Source organism: Myxocyprinus asiaticus, chromosome 13 (assembly GCF_019703515.2).
Source record: "Myxocyprinus asiaticus isolate MX2 ecotype Aquarium Trade chromosome 13, UBuf_Myxa_2, whole genome shotgun sequence".
Lineage (NCBI taxonomy): Eukaryota > Metazoa > Chordata > Actinopteri > Cypriniformes > Catostomidae > Myxocyprinus > Myxocyprinus asiaticus.
In genome coordinates this window covers 49446793-49453601 of record NC_059356.1, presented here as the reverse complement: position 1 = coordinate 49453601, position 6809 = coordinate 49446793, and positions in this window count along the sequence as shown.

The following is a 6809-nucleotide window of genomic DNA, read 5'->3' as shown; positions in this document are numbered from 1 at the left end:
TGGAATTAGAGACAGGTGTTAAACATAATCTAGCTCAGGTGCAAGTGCCCTTATTTGACAATGCCCCCGCTGCCACATATCCCCACCACCCGACTCAGGCCAGGGAGACATCCGGCCTGTCTACCACTCCCCCCCATTTCTGGAAAGAAAGTTGGCGACAGCCATCTGCACTCCCTGTCTGTGGAACACCTTGAACTTAAATGGCTGAAGAGCCAGATACCAACGGGTGATCCGCATGTTGGTATCTTTCATGCGGTGGAGCCATTGGAGTGGGGCGTGATCCGAGCAGAGGGTGAAGGCCCGCCCCAACAGGTAGTACCGGAGAGAGAGGACCGCCCACTTGATGGTGAGACACTCCTTTTCTACGGTGCTGTACTTAGTCTCCCTCTGTGAGAGCTTGCAGCTAATGTACAGGACCGGGCACTCCTCCATCACCTGCAAGAGTACAGCCCCCAGCCCTCTGTATGAAGTGTCGGTCTGCAAGACAAAAGGGGGAGAGAAATCGGGTGAATGTAAAAGCGGCACCCTGCAAAGTGCGGCTTTAACCTGCATGAACACCTGTCGATCCACTGGACCGGGTTTGGAGCTCCCTTTTTAGTAAGATCAGTCAGCGGGCTGGTGACATCCGAACAATTAGGCACAAATCTCCTTTAATAGCCAGCCAGCCCCAGGAACTGTCTCACCCCCTTTTTGGTCTTGGGCAGGTCGCAATCACCGCAGTCTTGTCAATTTAGGGATGCACCTGCCTGTGGCCCAAGTGGAACCCCAGATACCATACCTCCACCCGCCCAATCGTGCACTTCTTAAGGTTTGCTGTGAGTCCCGCTTGTCTCAGCGATCTCAGAACCACCCTCAGATGCTGCATGTGCTGCTGCCAATCATTGCTGTAAATGATAATGTCATCTAAGTAGGCAGCGGCGTAAGCCGAATGCGGTCTGAGGATATGGTCCATGAGACGCTGAAACGTAGCCGGGGCTCCAAACAAACCAAACGGAAACGTCACAAATTGGTGTAATCCAAACGGTATGGAGAAGGTAGTTTTTTTCACGGGTTATTGGCAGAGGATCTGCCAATAACCCTTTGTCAAATCCAGTGTCGAATAAAATTGAGCAGTGCCCAACCGATCGAGCAACTCATCAATGCAAGGCATTGGGTATGCATCAAATTTAGACACCGCGTTGACTTTTCTATAAAATAGAGGGAAAAACACGTCTGCAAACTCCTTTTGCAACTTGGCAACTTCTGCGAGTTGATACGGTGAGAGGTGGTATTACATATACTGACTGAATCAATGATTATTGAATTCATGGAATTAATCAGCTGATTTTATTGTATTTATAATCAATGAGATTAATTAAATGTTTAATGCCATGACATTTAGTTAACACAGTTCAGTGTTTCCCCTATATGCATTCAGCAGTGTGCACCGCATTTGTATTATGAAAAAGTGCAGTCTGTTAGAGCTGTCTGAATGTGATCTGCCAGGTCCAATTTAACTATGCGGGTGTCGGTAAAAACGAGCATTTAGAGTGACAGAAATAAACCCTCATGAGCATTTTCATGTAGTAAAGGGGTGCTGTAGACTCACCATCAACTCTTGCTGAAAAATACTTTATGTGCTCCCACATGAAATCCATTTTGATCGACTCTTCTCAGTAGCTTCAATACAAACAGGAAGTTAAGAGTGGAGCGCAAAAAAGGGGCGGGGCTGAATAAGGTGATTAACAGTCCAATGTGAGTAGGGATGGGAATCATAAGGAATTTAACGATTCCGGTTCCTCTTACCGATTCCTTAACGATTCCAGTAACAATTCCAGTAATTCTTTTAGTACCTTTTTTTTTTTACGAATTATTTGGAAATGAGAAATGCAATTCTTATTGTATTTACTACCCTCTGCTATCTGTTACCAAATAATGAGATAATTTCATATTCCTACAGAGCAGATATATCAAATCAGAAATACATTTAATACAACTCTTGTAAAAGGTGTGTTTGCAGACTTAGAGACATAATTACAATCCAATAATATATCCCAACTATATTTTAAATAAACCTAAACCAACAAGAAATGTGATGGCATATTTCATTAATTCATTTATTCTTTAATAAAATTCCACTTATTACAACAACTCTCATGTATCTTTAATTATACATTGTCATGTGAACAACCAGTCAGTAACTGCACTGTTTGATTTAAGTCTCACAGCTGATCATTAAATAAACAGTAACAGTTCCAGAGACAGTTTAGACTGTGTTTTGTTGCTTATTGTTGCACTTCAGGCTTGTGAGATTTCAACAGTTCTTATTTAATTTCGAGTTGGACATTCATAAATTGCACATCAGTATAAGATTACTTGTACAGTGGAGTATAAATGGAAGCGCTGTATGTTTTGCGCTGTAGATTCAAAAGAGCAGACTCAAGATCGGGAATCAAATACACTGGTAGAACTGTGTGTTTTATGCTGTAGAGTCAGTAGGGGGCAGCGATAATGCTGGAAACACTGTCAGAGTATTTCATAACGCTTTTCCAGCCATGTTGGCGGAAAAGTGCACACAGGAGAACCGTTAACGTGCAGGAGTGATTCCAGAACGTGGAACATGCAGGGATGATTAAATGTGTGCGCAACACCTGCAATCCCGTGCTGATTTTCAGAACCAAAATCAAGAAGATCTTCAGATTCCGGTATTTTTTAAAGAATGGAACCAGCTCTGAAGAAGTTCTCGGTTCCCAACCCTAAACATGAGTGTGTCCTGCAGTGGAGAAGCAGGATACCTGAAGGGTCTGAAAATCAGCGCGGGATTGCAGGTGTTGTGCACACATTTAATCATTCCTGCATGTTCCACGTTCTGAATACGGGGAATTACTGCACAGTTTTATTCACTTTAACATGTAGCTGCAATCAATACAGATGAACAAATCAATAATCTTGTGTTTAGGGCTGCAATTAATGAATATTTTGATAATTGACTAATCTTACAATTATAAGAACAATTATTCGACTATTCTGGTATTATTCGACTATCCGGGCGATTATTGCAACGATTAATCATTAGTTCTTAACCGACTATTCAGCTTGTGCCTCGATTTAAAAGGTTGTATTAAATGTGGTTACTAACAATAAAGAGGACAAAATCATCTTTTAAAAATACCTCTAAATGACATTCACTGAATTACTAGGAATTTTATTGTTTAATTCATTAAAAAGTCATTTTGTTATCAAGCGTTTTTGTCTTGTTTTCCTTTTAAAATAATCTAAAAGCAAGATACATTTACATGAGAAGCAACATATAAGACATTTAGACTTGCTTTCAGAGAATGTATCTTACTGCCAGTGCAGTAAAAAAATATATACTTATATTCAAGATACATTCTCTGAAAGCAAGTCTAAATATCTTATATGCTGCTTCTCAGGTAAATGTATCTTATTTTAAGAATTTTTAAATATTTTTACATATTTAAATATTAAATATTATATTCAACATTCTCAGATAACACATTTTTCTTCTGCAGTATAGCTCCTAAAGTAAAGGTTTGGGATATTTATATTGGAAAACAAACCAAAAAAGACAAATCTAAAACATTGTTTTTTTGTTGTTGTTTTTTTGCATTGTATAATGGGCTAAGACTAAACCCTCTCATCTTTTTGTTAACTTCGATCCATCTTTAACTCACAAAAAACAACAACCAAAAAACTCTTCTTAACAGAGCTGCGTATCTCCGATTTTCTTCACGATAAGATACACACTGTGACACATATATTATGATTCACCACGTCACGAGCCATCACGTTATAATCTAGCTGCAGCAAGTGCATGCGAAGGACAGTGTCTCCGCGTGAGACAGGGTATCAGCCGGGAGAGGTTTGAACTCTCTCTAGCTGTTTTTCACATGACTCATATAAGCGGCTCTGACCACACAGAGAAATGCCAGTTTCCGAGTTTGTGCTTATTTATACAACCCGCTTCCTTATTATTTGAACTTTAATAAAGGATGCATTTAAGATATAATGCCGGGCTGTTTCATTTTTAGATGCTCTGACAGGCAAGTTTTGCTCAAGCGGAATGCAAGATATGGCTCCGCTTTATTTCACGTCAAGATGACGCTGCTTCTATATTTACTTATTTTGTATTTTTGTATTACACAGTAATTCCCTCATACTTTGCGATACATCACCTTAATCTGTTTAAAAAGTTTGGAGTTTGTCTGGACTGGGAATTGTGTTTTCTTCCTCTCCTCAATCAAGCACGAGCTGAAGTGCTGCTCTCCTGCGTCATCATTAGAGTTTCATATGATCTCGTCGTGGTGTGGTTCATTTAATAAAGAAAACAGGCAACAACTACAGCTTAAAACGATTCCCTCTCTTTTACTTCCACATGTGCATGACAGCTACTCCTTCTCTTTACCCTCCCGTGATTTTTGCCGGTCTCTCCAGCTGAGAACTCCATCTAGAGGCTATCATTTCCCTCTTTCTTAAGGCAAATCTACCTGTAGTAACATGTACCTCATAAGTAATAATAGGCTAAGTTATTAACCCAAATTAATTGTTAACATTCATAACAGCAACTTATAACTGTACTGTAAAGCATGAATCAATATTTACTCATACCATTTTATTGACAGCATTTCTTTGACTCTTACCAACAGCATGACTAGATGTCAGTAACCTTATGAATAACGAATAATCTCATATTATAAGATTACATAATTTCCGGGTATACAACATAATAATCACAGAACAATACCCATAAAACAAGTCAATGTTTTCTACACACTGCACTGTAAGGTGCATGAAATCAACTAAGCAGCCAGTAAGAGTGCTTCACATTTCATAGTCCTGAGTCCAAGCAGGTGCACAGCTATTATGGACTGGGCGTGTAACTAATGCAGGTGGTATGTCAACTGATGGTTCTGTATTTTCCAAACCCAACAGCGGCAGTTCGTCGGACTCATCCGTCTCACCTGATATGAGTATAGGTGCCAGATTAGATGCGTTCCAGCACCATCCATCTGACTTTTCCAAACTTAGACTGAGTCTATGGCAAAATATCTGGTCTCTTTACTCGAACATAGGACCCACACTGAAAGGAAACATGCTTGGCTCCATGCTTCCTGTCAGTGTACTGTTTACTTTTCACCTGTTTTTCTCTCACTCTTGAAGCAAGCTCCTGAGGTGAAGGTGGTACTTTGGCAAAGACAAGTGAAGACCAGCGATATTCATTTTGGTGATCATGGGTCTACCATGGAGAAGTTTAGCTGGAGTGCACTGTGTTGTGGAGTGCGGAGTTGTACGGTATGCTCAGGGTTGGGAGGGTTACTTATTCAAATGTATTCCACTACAGATTACAGAATACATGCTGTAAAATGTCATTTGTAATGTATTTCATTAGATTACTCAAGGCCAGTAACATATTCTAAATACTTTGGATTACTTCTTCAGCACTGGTAGATTTTTTCACTTGTTTTGACTATAAAAACTCTGCCAGTACAGTAAGACAAAATACAGGTTAAAAATACATTCTCTGAAAAACCGAAATATCTTATGCAGTGTTGTTTCTAAAACAGGATTAATCAGATTGATCTTGTTTTAAGGATTTTTTGATATTTTTACAGGAAAACAATACAAAAATTATTATCAAGAATTTTGCCCTAATATCAAAGCTCTTACTAGAAAAAAAGAAATTATGATCCAGTGTGAATTTTCTTGATAAAACAAATATGATCGTGCCTGCTAACGTGCATGTAAAATGGCTAGAAATAGCATTTTATCTTAGCGTAAAGCTGACAATTTACACAAGGTTTATTTCTATTTCTTCTGCTCCAAACTTACTTCAAACTTACTTCTCTGTCTGCTCGTATGAATGTAACACATCCTACCTAGTGTACAGTGACAATAATTTGTTGTTAAAATATATTAAATTGTATATATTTTATAGCTGCTAATCCCACACCAATCCCTAAATTTAACCGTAACCCTTTGTTAATAACATAAAACACGTAACAACAGATCAATTTACTGTTAAGCAATCTCCTGCCAAACACTTTCTAGAATAGTGCTGGGAAGTGCTTTTCCCTCTCCAGGAAGGAGAGCACTATGGAGACCACATCCTGCCAGAGGGAGGTTAGCATGTGGAGCATACCTCACATGGACTTACCAATGGGGAAGTACACATATGGAATGATACCACAGGAGGACCCTATCTACAGAGAGAGTATGCAGCACAGTGGCCGAGACAGAAAACTCTGATGAGGGGAAACACAGGTTTCACCTAAGGGGGAAACTGAACAGTGGAAACTCATCATATGGGATTACTAAAGGGGAATCACCATGCATGGATCACCTGAAAAGGGGAGTACCATGAGTACTGGGCCTGGTGGCATTACTCCTCCGCCGAGTTTGTCACCGGACAGTGCTAAAGAATTAGAGGCGTCCGGAGTTCACCGGTACGGGGAACTGTTGTGGAAAAAAAGCGCACATTATCACCTTTGAAAAAGGAAAAGGCGCAATGCAAGTGGTACACCCAACTGGCCGCCCGGTCTACCTGCTGTTACCGTGTAACACTAGTGATCGTGTCTACCATTCAATCCGAGTGTTACACGGTAACAGCAGGTAGACCGGGCGGCCAGTTGGGTGTACCACTTGCATTGCGCCTTTTCCTTTTTCAAAGGTGATAATGTGCGCTTTTTTTCCACAACAGTTCCCCGTACCGGTGAACTCCGGACGCCTCTAATTCTTTAGCACTGTCCGGTGACAAACTCGGCGGAGGAGTAATGCCACCAGGCCCAGTACTCATGGTACTCCCCTTTTCA